The sequence below is a fragment of the Rissa tridactyla genome, chromosome 2 (genome assembly GCF_028500815.1).
Source record: "Rissa tridactyla isolate bRisTri1 chromosome 2, bRisTri1.patW.cur.20221130, whole genome shotgun sequence".
Taxonomy (NCBI): Eukaryota; Metazoa; Chordata; class Aves; order Charadriiformes; family Laridae; genus Rissa; species Rissa tridactyla.
In genome coordinates, this window is record NC_071467.1 from 134911576 (window position 1) to 134932660 (window position 21085).

Here is a 21085-nt window from a genome sequence, read left to right on the forward strand (position 1 = left end):
GGGCTGCGCCGCGCTCCCCGCTGCGGCCGCTGGGGGCCGGGCAGCGCCGCGGGGCGCCTGGCCCGGCAGAGGGACAGGGAGGGTCCCCGGCACGAAACCGAAGGGACTTCGCGGTTTCCCGGGGCGAGCGGGGTCAGGCAGCGCTGCGGTCGCACCGGTGCACGGACCCCCCGCCTGAGCCCAGCCTCTCCGCTCCGCCTCGGGGCTCTGCGGGGGCCGGCAGCCGCCGGAGCGCGGCCCTGCGCGGCGGCCGGAAGGGGTTCGCCGCCGGCCTGGGAAGGCAGGGCCCGCATGTCGCTCCCGCCGGGACGGGCCTAAGCCCCGCGGGGGTTTCACCGCTTCCCCGCGGGGCCTGGCTGGCGGAGGAGCCGGTGCGTTACTCGGAGCCCCTTGCCACCCGTTGTGCCGGTAGCCTCTCTCGGCCCGCAGGGGAGGGGATGCACCTGCCCCTCAGCCGGCTCCCCTCAGCGCAGGGAGAGGCGTGCGGGGCCCGGCGGGGAGGAGGGAGGGCTGGTGTCGGGGACGGCACGGGCCGCTGCGGCCAGCGGGTCTGTGGCCATTCGCCACGGGGAGAAGGCGTAGGAGCTGCTGTGAGGTCCTGGCGGGGGTCGGTCTGTCTGTGTCCTCGGGCTGTCACGTTCTGAGGACCGCGCGTTCCTCCGGTGCTGCTTTCCCTGCCTGGTCTTCATCAGTCTGCGTATTTCTTGGTATCTTCAACCAGAGGGTGCCCATCTTTCTGAACCCACCTTAGGTGTCTTTGGTAATGATTAACAGTCTCCAGAATTCCCTTTTCCTAATGCTGTTTTATACGGCATATGAAGCACTTTAGTTTATGGAATCTGCCTTAACCACATTTATTTATAATGTAAATTTATGGGTAGATTTTTTCATTACCTGTGAGAGAAGGGAATGTCTTCTCTTTTTTCTCCCCTTCCAGGTAAAGGTTAGCCTCAGAGCAGTTTAGGTCTTGGAAATATAAGCAATCAAAAAAACCCATTAGCTATCCTCTGCCTAATGGCTTTGAAATTTGGATTTGTATTTATATATATTGCACTTATTACCGTAGAAGTTTCATGCTGTGTTTTATTCTCTTTTTTTTTTTTTTTTTACATTTTTTAAGATTGATTGTGCTTACTCTTTCCACTATATTGTTTTCAGATCTTAACTTTTCTGAAACAAATATTTAGAATTGTTGCTTCCAATACTGGTGAAGAACTAGTTAAGACTAGAAGGTAAAGCTGGTAGCTAAAGGTGTGGAACTTGGGCCTGGATGTCATTTATTGCTCAAGGGATACGACAGATGAAAACTCAACTGTGGTAAGCAGTGTTTTTTGTGACCCTCAAAATAAATCTCACTTCTCAAAATTAGAAATAAAACCGTGCCTGCATATGTTTCGGCTTGGAGAGGAATCTCATTAATTTTAGTGTTTTAGTTTGGGAATTCGTTTCAGTGGCATTGCTAGATGTTAAGTCATGGAGTGCCACGTGACAGATCTAAGTCCAAATTGGCTAATGAAATCACACAGCAGTTTCTCTGACAGATCGATACACTTCAAACTGATACATACTTTTGTTTCATTATGTGCTCTTGTCCTCTGTCTACTGAAAGGAAGCATCGGCATTATAATTATATTCTAAAAGGCTAGTCACTGTCCCAGTGCTGTGTTGGGAACTGATAAATTTATACTGGGAAAAAACGGGCAACTCTGAGACATTTCTATGTTTTTGGTTACTGCTGTGCTTGCCCTAGGCATTTCCACTCAGTGCTAGTAAATACAATGAAGGGGAGCATGGTGGTAATATTCAATCAGCCTTTATCTTGCTTTTGCAATATCTACTATTGCTGTTCCTCTACTACATTATCTACTCCTAAGCCTACTGACCAAAAATGTTACAAAGTTGACTGACTTGCTGGAGTGAATATGTGTAGCTGTTCTTTCAAATACAGAATTCCCCATTTTATCACTGTCTTTCTGAGTGATTACAAATATTTACTGAAAAGTCATGGAGGTGAGAAAAGAATGTGCAATATAATTTATAAATTTAATTTATAAAACCTGAGATGAAATCCTTAAAACTTTTTTTTATCCCTAAAAAGAGACTTGCATCATTCTTGCAGCTTCATCTCTGCCGCATTGTGAACTGGTGTCTGCTGACCATTAGGGCTATGATGCCCTTCACATACACTCTAATTTACAATAACTGGATTTTTGAATGGAAAAAGCTTGCATATTTATTACACATAAGATCAGTAAGGTAATTTCTGTGAGGGTCACAAAAGGTTTTGGAAACCACACTGGAACAGAAAAATTGTCTTCCCCATGGTTCCTCACTTAAGGTAGTGTCTAGTGAAGGCACTAGGAGAAAAAACATTTTTTATTTTTTTTCCCAGTCAAATACAAACACTGAAAATATTGAGAACATTGAAAAAACTAATACATACAAAATTCTGTAGCATTCAGTAAACCGTTTCTCACATTGACAAGTATTTTAGTATCATTAATACTGTGGAAAAATAGCTTTCGGAAGTTCCATGTCTTCACTGGAAACTACCTTAGGTATAAAAGAGGCACTGAGGTATAACAGCTCATCAAGCAGTACTTAAGGCTCATCAAGCAGTGTGCAATTCCCTAACTATGATAGTGAAAGGAAATGTGTAGGATGTTCTGTACCGTGTGACCATGAAAATTAAGATGATGCTTGGCTATGTCCCTTTCCAATCCAGCTTATAAACCACTGTTTCACAAAAAGTGAAACCCATCGAGATGAACAGAAAAAAATCCTGAACATTTAACAAGACCAAACTGTACTTCCAGCTTACACGTGCTTGTTAACTTGTGGTCCATGAAAACCATTGAGGAATGAAAAAAAGCAAAGTCTGCCCCATTAGTTGATGTTATATGCCAGTTCTTTGCTGAAATGATCAGTCCTTTTGGATGTATTTCTGTTCGTCAACTGCCAGACAGCACATCCTTTTCATTATGTCTGGCAGTCAAGAAGCTTCAATTATTCTTCTCGGGTGTAATCTTGCAACACACCTATGCTTCTAGTCACATCCAAAGCAGAGTGACAAGACGTACTTTACAGAGATGATTCTTAAATTCAGCTTGAAGTTCAAGGAGGCAGCCATCTACTTGCTGAGGAAGATGAATAAACGCCCCAAAACTTAGCCGGTGTCTGTTCCTTAATTTCTTGTCCAGTTTTCAGTGGAACTTACGGCTCTGCTTTTTATCTTCAAATTTCAGAGAAGTTCAAGTCATGGTGTACTCCTCTGTAAGAATCAATACCAGCTACCTCTCATCTGTCACCTTATAGGGCTAGATCCTTCTGATGCTTCAGATCACTTTTTTTTTTTTAATGGCATTAACAAACTGATACCTAGCATGTTGCACAGATCATCCATGCAGCACGTCCCTAAAAAATGTGTCCCTTCTAAACAGTGTTGTGCAGTTCTCTATGTATGCTTTATATATGTATTAATGCTCACAAGAGTATCTGCTGTTGCAATTATTTGTATTTTACTAAGAATGCTTGCATTAAGTCCTTCTCTAAAATGTTAAGATTTGTCTTCTCTAAGAAAAACATTGAAATTTGGTGGTGGGAAGGTGTGTAACTTCTTTGTGATGTCTGTTAGTTTGACTGAGAATTAGTTAAAAGGTCTTTTGGGTAACACTGCTAGCCTTTTAGTAAGTATCTTCTTCAGTGGCTCATAAACATTAAAATTTTACATGTCTGAGATTGGGTATAATTGTTGATTTTGTTTACAGAGTGTTTGCTTTTTTCCTGAAAAAAGATCAGCGGTTTAGCTGATCAGACAGGTTTGCGCAATTTGTAAATAACCACTTAACTGCTACAGAAGCAGGCAATCTAAATAAATCAACACAATTGAAAGATAACAGGGAGTTTTGTACTAACATTAAAAAAAAATAGTTTTATATAGACTTAAGTGTCTTATGAAAATATATTTCCTGCACACTGGAGATAATTTAATGTGTCATTAGCTCTTTCAGAGACTGGGCTTTCAGGAATGTGTAGATACACACATTAGATAGGACTATTCAGGTGGTTAAAAATAAACATCTTATTACCCCTTTTTTTTAGTGCCAGTGGTTAGCCAGTATTTGGAAATTTGTGGGCTGTTTCTCAGAAATATGATAGATGGATGTCTGTTGAAGGATTTCCCATTAGCTTTGGACTAACTGGAGCTGAAGCCAAGCCCTGTCCTTGCTTTCCTGTACTGCCCTTCACTCTTGATCCTGGGTCTTCTTCTGGCCTCATCCTAAACACCTCTGTTGCGGTCTTGCCTGCGTTTTATCCGGATCCTTTTTTCCCCATTTTTTTCTGCTGCTGGGGTGCCAAATTTTCTAAACTTTGTGTTGAAGGCATTGGTATGTCCCGTTATACTGGTGCAAGTGACCCCTCAGGTGTCCTAACCCTGCTCCGATCTCTGACCTTGTCCTTTGCTCCTTCTGAACCAGGTGTCTTTCCCAAAGTCATCTGATGAGAGACTCCAGCGACTGCCATATCCAGAGTCTCGTTCAAGTCAGGCAGCAAGTTCTGTCACTCTGTGCCCTGTTCACATATTCCCAGTGTTTTCTTGCTGTCTCCTTGATTTTCTGATGTCCTTGTTTCTTCTGGCATGTGACGTACAGTTCCACCAAAGGAGTGCATTTGTATTCACACCTCATTGTACAAATCTCAGCTCACAGGACTGAGCACTTTTTCAGCCTTGTCATGCTGATCCACAATTTGGAAGGTAGTTTCTATTCTTTGCCACTACTAAGTTAGCAGGCATTAAAGTATTCCTTCACTTACCCTGAATAGAAAATGGATTTTATCCAAACAAGGATAGATCATAACTATATCAACAACTGCCCACAGATCATAAATATATCTAGCTTACAAAATTCCAAATGCATTAGTCTTTGTAAAAGTGCTTAATAATTCCAAAAATAAAATGCCTGGCCTTTGCACTTTGTGTGTCTGATTCGTTGCTCATAATCATTGTTAGAAGGTAAAGAATGTTATAGGTGAATTTCTTGAGCTCCTAACTGCACTACTCTTTTAAAAACACGCTGTGCTTAAGCTGAGAAGAGGAACTCTCAGAGGAACACCCTGTCATTAAACCTGACCAGATCGTGCTTGTTCGGGTGGACGACTGAATCTGGTTTGGTCATACACTTATTACAGTTAACTGCATTAGCAGATAATATGTGATTCTGAATGAAAGCATGAGCCTGAAATTACACAAATCTTTCTCACTATAATGATTCATTAGGTAGGATTTGTTTCAGCTTTCTGCTTTATCTCTTTTTTTTATTATCCCACGCTCTGTAGTGATGACAGAGTTGTGATGGAGAACAGGCAGAAGTTGGTGCTGGGAGCCTCTGTTGACAAGCTCGATGCTGGCAGCTTGGGCCTGATGATGATTCATTGATGATCAAGTGCAATGAACAGCTCCATGTGAGTATCTGAGCAAGTCATTTTCTGGGGGACAAAGCAATTTGGTGACATTATTAGTCCTTCCTGTAATTTCTTACTTCATGTTCTGAATGTCAATATCCAGTAGTTTTTCTTGCCTGAAATCCCATAGCTTAGTACCAGGGCAGTATGGACCATGATGTCCATGGAAAGAGAGATTTTCCTTCACAGTTCTCAGCTGTGAGGAAAGGTTATCATTGACTTGGTCTTGGCTTTTCCAGCTGGGGTAGATGAGGTGTGCTGTAGATGTTTCTGTTGTCTTGGACTTAAAGATAGATTCCATTGCCGTGGCCGTGCCACTGTTAAACAGATAATGAAACAGACAGAGGATATTTTGTAATAACATTTGATATTAACATTAAAATATGTATTTCTTATTATTGATTGACTTCCGTGACTATGGAAGGCTACTGGTGAAATAAAAATTGATGTATAACTCCCTAGGCAGGTGGTGATGGAAAAGGGGGGCTTAGTCCCCCATGTCTTTTATGAACTTTTGCAAATGCAGAATGCACTCCCGCTCACAGGTATTGCTGTTGGGCAGCAAAGCTCCTCTTTCAGTTTAAGGTAGGGCTGCAGGCGCCCTGTTATTGTCAGTTTCTACTTGCTGATAACCTTGTCAGCACCCTTTTGGTATTCACGTATTATCAACCAAATAACACTAGTTTCTGAAAATGACCAGTTCCATTTACATTTCATAATCTGTTGAAAGGAAAAACGTTTGTGACTGAGTAAGAGAAGGAAGGAGCTGTCAACCGTGTTTTGCGATTACTGCCCACAAATGTTCTCACATTTTGCTTTAAAAAAGTGTTCTGACAAAAATATTAGCACTAATAGTACAGTATGCATATGTTCTCGGAGTATAAATAGTGCAACTTCATCTCATGAGATATCTCAGGGCTCTATCGAACGACTTTAATGAGGTTTGAGGTTGCTCAGCACCTCGCAGCAGGCGCTCAGCACACAGGAGGAAGGCGACATGCTAAACTTGCAGTCACTTGAGGTACAGAGCACCATCAGTACTTGTCCAAGCCAACGGGAGTCAGAGAGCCTCAGTGCCTGCAGCATCAAGCCTTCCCTTCTCCAATCAATGTCAACAAATGTTTCTTTCTGTCTCGTGTTGTACCAGCATCCTCCAACAGACGCATCCTACAAACAGCAATCTGTACGGCATCCTGTGCTCACACGAAATGTGAAACTCATTTGCCCTAACTTGGGTGACCGCATTACCCTCAGTAATAGAAAGAAATACCTCCAGAGAGCAACTCTTCATTCAAATGTAGGTGCTGAAAATTAGGTGGGATTGATCCCCTGGGGTGTCCAATGTATTACATTCATTCTTTACAAGGTTTCTTTTTATTACATGAAGTCTTACAGGGGAATTTTTATCAGTCAAGTTGACAGAAAAAAGCCCATCTCATTTACAGCCCACCGAGGAGAGACATGACTACTCTTACATAAATTCTAGATTTGTAAAGACAGTATCCATTTACAAATGCATATGCCATCAAGGCAATGTATTGTGTGCAAGACTATCAAATGGTTACTCTTTCTAAAATTGCAGTGTTTTGCAATTTTAGCACTGCAGGATGAATTGGACACTGACAACACTAATGCATTCGATTTAGACACGTTGAGAGGCTCCTGACAAATCTGAGAATGCCAAAATGATTTCAGGGGAAAGTCAGAAAGGGGAATTAGCAAGTGATGTCTTTTACATACAAAAAAAAAACCACATTAGTAATTAGCCTCTTTTAAATATTCCACTCTAATTTTTAGTGTCCTCTACTGTGTTTCATTCTTTCTTTTTGGTTGTTTACCACAATTATTATCTCTCAGCTAAAGATATTGAGGAACTGTTGCTGACAAGAGGCCCATGTTTAACTTACCAGCCTACTGTTTCTTTTGCATGTAATGGAATAACTGTGTAGAGGTCACACATACTTGCTGTACTGCATGAATGCCCAGTTTCTGAAAGATTTCACTCAGTGTATTGTACACCAAAGAGAAAAATGTACTTGTTCACTGAATACCACCTATTCTGGAGGAGTAAAATATTCTGGGGTTTGGAGGCTTATGTATTTTTGTGCTAATGATTATTGAAGAATTATGCAGTACAGCATAAAATCTTACATATATAAAATTTATAATATATATCACATATATATGATATATATGTATCACATATCACACATATGTATGATATATCATATATATGATCTCGATCATATAGGTATATCATATATATGTATGTCATATTTATACATAAGTATATATAAATGTGTCTGTAATATTTTTTAAGCATGCACATACAGATATATTCCAGGTTACAGCTGAGAGCTGGAGAGAGAGCTTCTCTCTCATTGCACGAAGTGAGAAAGTTTATCTCAACTTCCTGCAGTCTTTTTCCTCGAAAAAAAGGAATTCAGGAGTATAAAAAAATTCACCTGTACGTAACCTTTAAAATTCCTCCTATTCCACCGAGTCACAGCACTAGAATTATGTAAGAAGAAAAATATAGGAAGCCAGTTCTTTCTATATTTCTGTCTTTGTATGTAAGACAGATGAACTATGATCTCTGCCCTAAATCTTTTCTGCATACAATGTAGCTACTAGAGAACATTCAGGTCTTTAAAAAAAGTAAGACTAATGAAATACCAGTAGCATTATTTGTTACAGAATTCATGCAACACACATTTATTTGTTTAAGTCTATTCAAATGAAATAAATGAAATAAGGAATACAACCATGCAACTTAAGTAATCCCTGTAACTAAAACTCCAGAAAATCTTAAACTTACCTGTAAAGTTTCATATTATGCAAGGATTTATTGATTGGAAAGTTTCTGTTTATTTACTGCAATTTGTAAAAGCCCAATACATACACTTTTCTATGTGAGTGTTCAGCCTATATGTCACATAAGCTGTCAAAGCTATAGCTAAATATAACAATTATTATCTTACTTGTTTGTCAGTGGCATATATGTAAGAGAAAATAAAAGCACTCCAGTTCTCAGTTTTTTCCTCCACACCTTCCCAAATAAGTCTGGATTTGTACAGTTTCTTGACTAGGAAGGACAATTGTCCATTCTCTAGCAAGCCACATTTTGGCCAATTGCCAAAGCCTTATAGAGGTATTTGCACATTTGTTTTATAGTAGTTTTATTTTTATGTTCTGACAGCATGATACCAGTAAAATTTTAGAGTACAGACAGTTCTTGGCATAATAAAAGAATCTATGAAGAAACTACTTCATGATGATGACTCAAACCCATTATTTCGTCTTCAAAGCTGATGTTGTGGATTGCTGTACTGGTCAGTGATGACCGAATATTTGGTAATCTTGAATTAAAAGTTTTTTTCAGTATTGTATCCTATAAAAATTGTCATGCTGTTACACTTGTGCCTGTGCCTGTACCCGTGGCTGATGCCTGACAGGCTGTAGTGCAAAGCTGGATATTGCCAGAACTGCTGAAACAGAATGAAGAAGCATTTTTCCATGTTGGATGATAAAGAATGGGAAATCCTTATTATCAGTCCATGGAAAAATAATTTCCTTTAGAAGCCCATCAGTGCCAATAAAACTGTCTGAATAAGGATTATTTTGGTCCATTCACGGGCATTCTGAAAGCAGAAAAGTCCTTTTTTTAGCAGAAACTGAGGACTGGTATCAAGTTTAGCATCTCAGTGCTTCTGCACATTATTGACCGGTCGCTACCTCTGACTATCTCAATGCGAAAGTGATCAATAATAGTCCCTGTAAAAACATCCAGAATATGTCGGGTCTGCTCTGACTCCTCAGACAATGACTGAACAAAACAGTTCAAACATGGTTATCTTTGGCAATCATTAGGTTTGGTGAATTTGCTTTTTTCTGTTGTTCTGTCTAAAACCAAACTTCCTAAATACATTTTTCCACTGTTTTGTCTATCGCTCTTTTCCTTCTCACTGAGATCACCTGGCGTCATGTTAAGTTTAAGTTGTCAACCTGTCCCAATACACTGCTCAGTTTAGGAATGGCTGTTATATTTTCACACAGATCCTGAAGAAAACAAGCAACTTGTCAGGATTTGGTTGCATAGTGAGCATGAGTATCTTAAAACCACCCTGTGGATTTTTGGGCCAGTGCTTTGGCCAGTGACACGGAAGCAGATTATCAGCAACTGCAGATAGTTTTTAATGGCAGGCTGAGAAGCTGAAATACAAAGGAACCTCCAGATCCCAGCTGTGGGCAGCTGGCGGGTAAAGAGTTACACAGTCATTTCTTCAGTATGGAATGCTAGAGTGGTGGTTTACACCAAGTCCTTTCAAATACAGGTACGTAGAATTAAGTACCCAAACCTACAGTTACGTGTTTTTCTGTCTGACTTCAGTGAAATTCAGCAACTTTAGATCAGGTCATTTTTGCTCTGGTTTCACAATGTAATTCACGTAGAGCTTTCCAGAGAGCAGATGCAGTTGCTGGAGATGTGATTCCTCATGCTGCTGTTAATTCACCTTGAAAGGTGAATTGAAGAAGTCTGAAGACTTCTTTACCTAATGGAGGACACCTTCCAGATATATGGGGCTGGGGTCTGCCTGGGGCTGGGACAGCAGGGACTCGGCAGGGGGTGGCAGGGCAGGGCTGTGGCAGCTCTGCATCCTACCGTCTCGCTGGGGCAGGGACTGCCAGCCCCAGGGGGGGCTGTGATGGGGTTCTGGTCGGGGTGGGGGTTGCTCCGAGGGAGAGCAGGCAGGGCCAGTAAGGCTTGGCAGGGCCCCCAGCACCCTGACAATATAAAAGGGCTTCCAGATGCCTATCTGTGTCTTCACTTTAGTCAAGGAACTTGTACCTGCAGGGGTTAAATTTCTCCTTCGTGTTGAAGAATACTGCTTTTATCCAGATGGTCTCTGTCACTGCCCTGACACCAAAACCAGAAATAGTGAAATAACGGCATGATAGCCTTTCCCCTGCCCACCATCAAAGGCAGTGCCATTATCCAGGACATATGGATCTCTTTAATGTAAGAATTTGGATGTCAGGATTTTGAACTGGTAGAGTTTAGAAATACCTATATCTCTGGGCATCACAAGATGTATTTGCCCTGAAGGAAAGCCATTTATCGAAAGAAGCCTTAAAGTGCTTCTATCTAAACATGGATGTTTTGCTATTGCATTTTAATGTTTCTCAAGTTCAGTCAATGGCTCCCTTACAAATATTATCTGACAATACGTTGCTTATTTATTCTTATGGGAGATATCTTTCCTTTTTTTCCTGTAATTAGAAATATGTGAATACAAATAGGAGAACAAGTCTGACAAAACCTCAAACAATTATACTCAACAATTATAATCCTAAAGATTAGTTTTCTGACACTAAAAAGGGATGAAATTGTTGGTACTCCTAATTTTTTGATAGGCTCCATCACAATCAGTATTGCCTAAAGCTGTAAAATTAGATCATGTACTCCCATTACAAACCAATAATGTGAAGATTACTTCTGAAGTAGCTAAATCTTTTTTTATTCTGAATGCATACGTGCAAATATGACACTTCCTTAAAGTTAAAAATACTCAAAAATACTTCTCAAATAGACAAACATTTAATATTTTATTACCAGTATTTCATTGGTTAAATGATTGAAAAGGAGAGACACTGTCAGGTAGAATTTATTCACACATAATAATCAACCTCTAAAGTCAAGAAGAGACATAAAAACTCAGCTCAGAATGGGATTGAATAAATAAAAAAAAATTGTGGATATGTTGCATTTTAGTAGCTTATGGGCAAATTAATTGTGTGTACCTGAGACATCGTGTAATCTTTAATATTTTTCATACAAGTGGGTAGAAAGGGGGATGTCTGGGAATCGATAGCCCTATTCATGAAGAGTTCTGAGATGCAAGATGCTGGTCCCTGTTCTCAAAACAGTATTTGAATAGAGTATAAATGAACCAAATAAGTCTGTTGTTTTCCCAAATGAGGCAATAAATGCTGATGTCTTGGAGCATAGAAACAGTACATTTATTTTCGCATTTGTGAAATAGCAAGCATTTATTTGGATGCATGTCATTAGGGCTAAGTGAATGGTCTGTAACCAGACAGAAACAGGAGAGCTACCCATTCAGAATTCAAGGGCTTAAGCTCTATTACTCAAGACAGAATTTCACAAATATTTCTGCATATTTTATGATCTTTAGGAATGAGCACAAGTTCATCTATCTGCTAGTTATGTAACACTGTCACTCTTACGCAAATAGAAAGCACAAAAACTTCAGCTCTGCAAAAGGTATAGCTGCCCACAGTGTTCCAGTTTATGGGTTCAGTCCTCCAACGCAACGAGCAGTTTGGTCCCAGTCCAGCAAACTACGCAAATATCTGCTTAACAGCATGCACGTGAATGACTGTTATGCTAAACTACTACTGTAGCTAAATAGAAGAGTCACAAGGTCCTGATATCGTGGATGACATCTCTTCTTTACTATCTCTCTGAAATGTTAGCGTTACACTTAGCTAATTCACTGGGGTTTTATACACCACCATTCATAAAAGTTAGTCTATAGCCTGCCATGTTCAAGTGTAAAAGGACTACAAAATGGGTAAACATTTTTTTTCCCCTCTTACCAGTTTCTTCCGGGAGATGTTTCCAGTAGCTTGAAGGGATTATTAGAATTTGGAGCAGGGGCTAAAGGAGCTATAGCATGTCACCTAACCGGGAGATGCTGCCTCTCCCTTTCCCACCTCTTTATTGACCTTTGCAGAAAGGCTGAATGCAAAGCTTGTCACTGCCTGTGCTCGTTAGCAGATTGAGGCTGGTGCAGTCGAAAAGGCTTACGCCGCCCTCATAAAATGTGAGATCAAGGCTGCTCCAGCATGCTTGACCTCGGAGCTTCCAAAAAAGTTGTGTCTGACCCAGCCGGGACTCTTGTGCATGGTGGTGCGATTCCTCTTCTTTCTCTTCTCCCCATACCATTTGACCTCTGTTCGAAATTCATGTTAGGTTTGGCCTTTAATGACACACAAGTAGTTTATCATCACATGAATTGCGCTTTGTGATGCACGTTATTATTGCTAATACTTCATCGACATTTTGCACGTCTCACATGGTGAACGTGGGCTAGCGCATTATCCCATTTTCTGTGTGCATCATGAAGCTGCTCCCTTCAGTCAGTGTTGTTGCAGTCTCTGTTATTTGCTTTCTTGCTATTTATCCATCCATGTATAATATGACACATTTCCTACTCCAGTCTCCGTATGAAAACACCAAGAGCTTTAAAAATTTCATACATCTCCAGAGCACCGTAGGTTACTTTTCACCTAAAACAATGTTCAGATGGCTGTCACAAAGAAAGTTAAAGTGAAATGTCAAAAGCTGTAAGGATGAAAAGCTGCACATGGTAGATACAAGATTCAGCGCACGGTAACTCCCTCTTAATAAACAAGCAAAGATCTATTGGAAGGAAAATTTCCCTGCATTTGAAATTTAACTGCCAACCATCCACATCCTACACATAACTGTCAGAAAGGATGTCTAAATCTGTCCTCATTTATAACATGTGTTGTGACAAGATTTGACAGTCTCTGAAAGAGCTATAATTGCCACCTAAACATTCAGCATTTTGTCAACTGCGATCATGTTTAGGGAAAGCATTTATTTCACTTAAAAAAACCTAGCATTTTTTCTTTCTTCTGAATGAGATGACAGATTTTTTTTTTTTTTTCTTTTCTCATTAGGGGTTGCGAGTCAGATTTAAGGATTTTTTTTTGTTCTGTTTTTCTTTTCAGTATTTTTCCAGTGACAGAAGTTGGAACTTTTCAGATTAAAAGAAGAATGATTAGCTTGAGGAAACCAATAGCGATTTAACAGAAACACTGTAAGGACGTCTACCAAAATACTGACACCACTGAAAATTTCTAAATGTCGAGCTGGTTTTGTTGGGCACTCCGCTGAATATCACAACAGGAATCAAGGTGAAAAAGTGTGAAGGGTATCCTGGGTTTTACCGTTTTGTTACTCTGAATAAATATTATGTAGTTTTAGTCTGGTGCGTATGGTCATCCTGATGCAACCATAAATGTTGCTGCAGGATGGAGATGGGAGCTGTTGGTCGTCATGGGATGGGAGCTGTTGGCTTGAGAGCAGAAAGAATGTTTTGGATGAGGGAAATAAGACCTGTCTGTTGGGCAATAACAGTCTGTGTATCTGGGACTGCAACTAATGCATAACCGATTAACTCTCCTGATGGTTCAGAAGTACACAAACTCTCACCAGGCCTAAGAGTTTATGTCTTAATTGCTTTCTTGAAGTACTGAGCACTAAAAGTCACCCCTACTAGAGCAAACGCCCCAGCAGCATTCCTTTCATTCACTCTGGCAGCGTTCATGGTTCTTCTGTGTTTATTTACCAAAAACAACCCAGCAATCAAATTTTATTCACAGGAATGTTCACAAAATGAAACAACAATCTGCGCTTTGGAGAGCTTTGGTACTAGAACCGGTACTTTTTCATATGTGATGGATGCAGCAGGGACACGGAAGCAGGACTGCATGCAAATAGAAGGTGTCTCCGGATCCAGATGTCCTCCTGCTTGCCTGGCCTGCCCTTGCCAGCTGCACTATTGGCGAGAAGTGTTTGCCACCTGATGTATCTGTACTGTACTGACATCTTGCTTTTGAGGAAGAACATAGCAAACTATTCCTCTGTTGGCTAGAGGCATCAGTAAATGTACTAAACTTTTCCTCCTGACTGGAGTTTGATTGGGAAATGACCTAGGTAGCCAAAAGAAAAAGATTTGCTGTACAAGTGAGAGCACAAGTTTTCATTAAGTAACTTTCTCCACCTGTTGAGTCCTAATTGCAAGACTCCTATACACTATATTCTTTATTTAACTGCCAGTTAAGGCTCAAATTACAATCATTGCTGATTCCTTCTCACACAAACAATTGCCCATAATGGGTGCCCACGGTGATCATAGAATCATCTAGGTTGGAAGGGACCTTTAAGATCATCGAGTCCAACCATCAACATAACACTGCCAAAACCACCACTAAACTATATCCCTAAGCACCACATCTACCCATCTTTTAAATTCCTCCAGGGATGGCCATTCCACCACTTCCCTGGGCAGGCTGTTCCAATGCTTGATAAGCCTTTCAGTAAAGAAATTTTTCCTAATATCCAGTCTAAACCTCCCCTGGCGCAACTTGAGGCCATTTCCTCTTGTCCTATTGCCCGTCACTTGGGAGAAGAGATGGACCCCCACCTCTCTACAGCCTCCTTCCAGGTAGTCATAGAGAGCGATAAGGTCTCCTCTCAGCTTCCTTTTCTCCAGGCAAAACAACCCCAGCTCCCTCAGCCACTCCTCATAAGACTTGTTCTCCAGACCCCTCACCAGCTTTGTTGCCCTTCTCTGAACACGCTCCAGCACCTCAATGTCCTTCTTGCAGTGCGGGGCCCAAAACTGGACACAGTACTCCAGGTGCAGCCTCACCGGTGCTGAGTATAGGGGGACGATCCCTTCCTTAGTTGTGCTGGCCACACTATTGCCAATAGGGGCCAGGATGCTGTTGGCCACCTTGGCCACCTGGGCACACTGCTGGCTCATATTCAGCTAGCTGTCGATCAACATGCCCAGGTCCTTTTCTGTGGGGCAGCTTTTCAGCCAGCCTTCCCCAAGCCTGTAGCGCTGCCACACTACAAACCTGATGTCAGATAGGATGGCCACACTCTGCAGTCAGTCCAAAGCTCAGTTTCAGCTCAAAGAGTAAGTCATAAAATAATAATCTGACCCCCACCAAATAGCCAGTTTGGAACCAGGAAGAGTCTCACAAACTAATGACTGCCATTAGTCAAATACATTTCCTTAAATATAACTGAAAAGGACAGTTCAACATCCATGAATGTTGCATGGCGTTCAATAAGACATCAGAAGATGCTTGAGGGAATAGAACCAGTTTATATATCTGTCAGCTTTTATACGTTTACACCGAGATACTGGCAACCAGTATATGTTGTTGGGAGTATACTTAAACAATGGAAAACTTATTTCAGGAAGCAAGTAAATAAATGGATCAGAGACCTGAATTAGTTATCTGGGCACATGAAATTACTACTACTGCTCCATTTAGATTCATTTAAAGTTAATATCTGCCCAAAAATTGGAGTCAGTTAGTTGGGGCAACTAATAATGAGGGGGTTGGGTGGGGTTTCTTTGCGTCTGTCTCAGATTATATATCCCTTATCTGTTAAGAACTTTCCAACATTCTCATGTTTCAGAGATATTGCTTACTTAGCAAAGCTAGTCTCCTGCCTACATGCTTTTATTCCTCTGTTTTATATAACACAGTAGAACTTCTGAGTTCTACCCTTAAGTGGCTACTGGGGTCAATGGAAGCTGGAGGAGAAAATATTAGAAATATAGGACAAATTAGATGCTGACGTTGTGGTTAGCTTCTGATATCCATTGGCTTCTATCTGAAGACAGATGGATGTCTCAGGTTTTGCCAGCTAGTGACGCCTTCCAGAGAAACAATAGTTTCATTGTCTCTCTATTGATCTGCACTATGTGGTTTTTAAACACTAGCATTCTGAATGACCTAAAAAAACCCCTATGGCAGAGGGAAGTTGGAATAGAGAAATGCTGGCACAAGAGGAGGGAATGGAAGTAGTTTGTGCGGGAGTGAGGGTAAGAAAGAAGAACCTGGAATGCATGCAGAAACCTTGGCAAGGGAAAAAAAAAGGATACTGGGCTGGGATTCTAGGAAAAGGGAAGCGAGTTCATGACAGGGAAGTGAACAGAAAGAGGCAGGAGATTTCAGGAAATCTTAAAATGGGATGGGAATGGAAAATGGCATGCTGGGACCTCAGGAAGTCTCTAATAAATGCAATGCAATGCTCAGCACCTTCAACAACTGCAAAGTGAATGGCAGAACCCCTTTGATGGCAGGTTTCAAAAACTCAGAATTTATGGTCATAAGTATTATCAGTGAGTATCTACAGGGAGAAATTGAAAGATATTTTACAAATTCTAAGTAGGTTGCCTTTCTTTTGAAGGGAAGGAAAGAAAGTTCTGATCTTTTATTAGTAAACAACAAACAATTTTAAAATTTGCCTAAAGTTTACCTTTCCAATCAACTGTAACACCTGTGCAGTATAGCAATTAAATGAAGCATTGGGTTTTCCCTCTGTCTTTTTGTTTTTATGATTCCTTATGATTTATCTTATTCCTTATTACCTTATTCCTTATGATTTATCTACTAATTCAGACAGAATCTCACCCTGCAGTGGGAATAAATCCAGGAAATGACAGCGACCAGAAGGAGTTTTTGTGAGGTTCCTTCTGAGAGTGTTCCCCCACATGACTCTGTTGAGGTATGTGATTAATATTAAACTGTAGATCATATTTCCGTGCTTTTCCAGATGCTAATTTGGGATTCTCCCCTGGGGTACCTGTGTCTGGTTAGCTAAGTATGGAGACAGATGAACTCTTTGCTGTGTGAACCTATGCAGCCAGGTCAAGGAGCACAATTAGAAGACAACCTGCCTATCCTAAAATATCATCCTAACTACGGCTAAATAAAGGGGCTTGAACTTGAATGGGAGCTTCTCTTAAATTTTAAATATGTAGGTAAGAAAAATTTAAAAGAAACCTTAAAAAATACGGTGAAAATTCCATTCCCTACTGCAGGAGAGTTTTAATGGCTACAGCCATTAACGACAGAGGGTAGATGTGCAAATGTTTATGTGCTTATTACTCCAATGGTAGAGTCTTTAGTCATCAGTATTTGCATTTAGCTCTTGCAATCAGAAACATATTATGCCATTTCTTCTGAGTGCACCTTTCTCCTAATACTGAGCAGCAAGCATTTGCTTGTAAAAATAAGACTAAAATAGCTGTTTTGACGCTTAAATGGATGGAGTTGTGCAGCCCTGAATGCTAATCAGCTGCAGGTAAAGAATGTTTCCTCTTGTGGGAGTTTGCTAAATGTGCTAGCTCCAGCTAAAAATAACCAGCTGACCTGCCCCCATCACAATAACATCGTGGAACTTGTTCCTCCTCGCATGATTGAAGAGCGGGTGATACAGTCGCACATTTTAAGACAGAAGGAGGTCATTTTGCTCATCTAGAAACTGGCTTAATGCTAGACTACTGTTATTTATGTATCTGATGGGGGAAAGCTGCTACGTGAATTTGCACATAAAGATCATTCAAACATAAAGTCAATTCAGGAATTTTCCAATTGTTCTTTGGAACAAAACACCGCTGTATTATCCGTGCTTAGCATTCTGTTGTGTTGCTATGATACAAAGATGCTAACTTTAAATGAAATGGAGCCAGCATGCTAATGGCCATCAGAGCGGCACACAGGGCCCGGCGTTAGCTCTCTGTTAGGAGCTCTGTGGGCAGCTCTGGTTTGGTGCTTGTCAGAGGCCGCAGCTAAACGTCCTTGCAAGAGAGCTTCTCCGTGTGAGATAAAAAAGCTGATCTTGATGGAAAGGGAGAGAAAGAGACTCACACTCTAATCCCCTGCAGAAGAGCAAAGGAAGTGGGAAATACATAAAAAGGACACCAATAAGATTTTCAAATTCAGAATGGGCCAATAATGGATTAACAAGTAGGAAATTGCATTTAAACTAGAACGAGTTTATCTGAAATGTCTATGTTTCTCAAATATGTTTGCCCCACGTTCATCCCCTCATTACAGGATGACTTAGCTGCTGTTTGAAAAAAAGTTTCACCTTCTGTTTACCCATTCAAGTGCTGGGAATGCAGCTGTGGTTGTTTATTGCTCTTAAACACAGTGACGATGGTGCTCTGTGACTATGAAAAGATGACTATGCAAATACACTGGCAACGAATTTGTTTTGAATTCTGTTCTGCAGTTGTTCTCTCTAAGGTGAAACTGTTTAATTGAAAAATAGTTTCATGGATAGCAGAATTCAGTTCATTGTTATCACAGGCTCAGGTTTTTATGTGAAAAGCAGTAAACTGGAAGTGAATATTCTGACACCGCGTGTCAACAATGTTAAGTGGAATGAAATTTCTTTTCTGTAAAATGCTGTTGGGTGCTGGATTTTAGAAAGTACAATATGTATCACAGAAAAATAGATCAGCTGTGCCTTGTCGTCCCCTGAGAGAGGTTTTGTCTTACTGTTGCTCTCAAACCTTTAAAGACGATGATCACACAACCTCCCATGGCATCTATTCCAGTACTTAGTAATCCTTACCCCCGGAGTGAACTTGTCTAATTTAAACTTTCCTCTGCTGCTTTGCAGAAGGGCCAAGGCAGTTCGGTGACTCAGTGCCATCTACAAGAGGGAGATTTCCCTATGCCTAGCAAAAAAATCTCAAAGCCAGTATCTGACAACATAGCCTCCACGGTGAGCTTCTGGGAACTATCACCCAACACTGTGCAGACCCTCAGATTACAAAACATAACCCCTACAGTTTAGTTGCTTCCAGATTGCCTGCACCCCATTTATATACTAATTCTCTGCCTTTGACGAGACACAACACAATTAGTTTACTGGGGGCAACATAACCCACCCACCGTGTTACACGAGAATAGACAAAGATGTTTTGGTAAAACATTGTAAAAAATTACATACCTTTTATTTTTTTAAGAAATTGAGAGACTCAGATTGTGGTTTGAAGGACTGGAAATGAAAAATTGCTTGTAAAATAAACAGTGTCACCTGCAGTCATTACAGACTGTTCCTTTGGAAAGCTGCATGCGGATATTTCATTGTGTTCCTCAAGTAACTTCATACTCTAGATTCTGTCTTTCTCTCTGTTGCTCCATATATTCACATATAGAATGGAGGCTCCCAATTCCCACTTTGCCTAATGTTTTATATTCACTCAGGCTCCCACATCAGTGCCTGAATACTTCCCCTTTGAGGTATTTAATATTCCACATATTAAATATAACAGAAAATATTAATTATAGATACATCTAATTAAGCCTGTCATCTCCGGTGTATTCTTTGCTAGAGAACAAACATGTCTTGTTTGGATCCTCTGTGATGAAGCTTATGAGAAAGAGACAGGCTTTGTCTTGTCCAGGAATAATTTGAAGAGAAGCTCCTCTTTCCCCTGTCCTCCAGGTATGTACACATTCATATGAGCACCCTCTCTCACAGTTTAAGCTCCAGACTTGTACAATCATCAGCGTGCATGGGGAAGTCATTTCTTTCCTCTTTAGAGTAGTCTTCTACATATTTGTCCAGTTGATAAATGTCAGTGCATGGGCTTGTAGACCACAATTTCTGAACTCTTCCTGCTTCTGTGTGGGTTTTAACAACTCTTAGACAGTTTTCCCCAAAAGAGACTCTAAGCCATTCAGTTTAATTAAGAATCGTATTCCCCCAAATCAGTTCTCTTGTACAGAATAACACAAATCCCATGTAAATATAAATCTTCCTTGATCTTTTCTAGAATTTTACTTGCTTCACATAAACTAACTGCAACTTTTGATTACATGTAACGTGTTCTCTTTGGGTTGAAATGTGTGTTTTTCCAAGAATGTTTCTGCACTCTCTTTTGAAGACTGGGGTTAAATAAAGTCACTGGAATTTTCATTTTTAAACTTAAAAAGGCAAAGGATGGTTCTGACCCCTCAGTGGTCATGCCCTGTGCTCCTTGATCCATTCAAACTCAACAGCGATTGCCTGTTGCCAAAGTTATTTGAGATTTCTGAGACGGAATTTAGTATCTAGATTTGTTCAAGTGTGAACTCTCTGAGGAAAGAAATAACATAATTCCCAGATGCAAACATGGCAAATAATCCTTCCTGTAAACGTGGCAAATATTAAAGGGATTGAATGGAAGAAAATAAAGGCTGGAGAGTTTGCAGTTCAACGTACAATTTCTTGAAAGTGAAGGACTCCCCTTGGAAGTTCCACAGTCAGATAGATAGTGTTTCACATACAGCACAGAGCTTAGCAGGCTTTGATTTATTTATATGAACAAAAACATTTTTTACAAGCTGTAAACAAGTAACCTGATAGAGTAATTAGTCATGCAATACAGCATTGCTCTTCCATAGTTTATTTTCATCAGCCGTATTAATGACTGCAGAGCAGATGTATTAAGGGTGACCCAAGGGTAAAGCAAAGAATACAAAATAATGAACTGGAGCAGTAGCTGATAACCTGGAGAACTTCTTGATTTATAATTCTGATAGCGCCTGTTGTGGGTTACAGCATCAACTTCATGCAAGTCTATTTCCCTTTTAATCAGTCAGTCGCTGATCATGGTGATGTTTACTTTGCATTAATTTTATCTGCCTTTGGAGGTAATGTAACTGTGATAAGAGCCAATTAGTTTTGCACCATCAAGAAGGACAATGAATTGTGACTTGGCAAAACAAAGATAAAATTAACCATTTGCCTAAATGGTGCTGTTCATTGTTGTTTTCTCATAAGGCTTCTTCTGTAACGTTCAGCTCCATGAACAAAACAGCTCAGGATATGCAAGTTTACCTAAAGTAAAACATGTTCTGAAATGAACACTACAGTAATGTAGCAACACTGCCCAGTAATTCAATGCTCGTTTTCCACAAGCCATTAGATCTGTCTAAAGATTGTATTTCACACACATGAATAAGTGATGCGGTGAGAAGT

At 40.5% G+C, this 21085-nt stretch overlaps 1 long non-coding RNA gene across 2 annotated transcripts; it reads left to right on the forward strand.

The window, feature by feature from the left end:
• The first annotated feature begins 53 nt into the window (after window positions 1-53).
• Window positions 54-19567, forward strand: LOC128905017 (uncharacterized). 2 transcript variants are annotated; one of them, XR_008464723.1, is made up of 7 exons: window positions 54-371; window positions 1159-1317; window positions 5338-5463; window positions 13246-13431; window positions 13900-14020; window positions 16745-16831; window positions 19455-19567. It is a non-coding gene; the product is annotated as an uncharacterized LOC128905017 (long non-coding RNA). The 2 variants fall into 2 exon arrangements; XR_008464722.1 differs by lacking the exons at window positions 16745-16831; window positions 19455-19567 and having other exon boundaries at window positions 13900-16600.
• Window positions 19568-21085: the final 1518 nt, after the last annotated feature.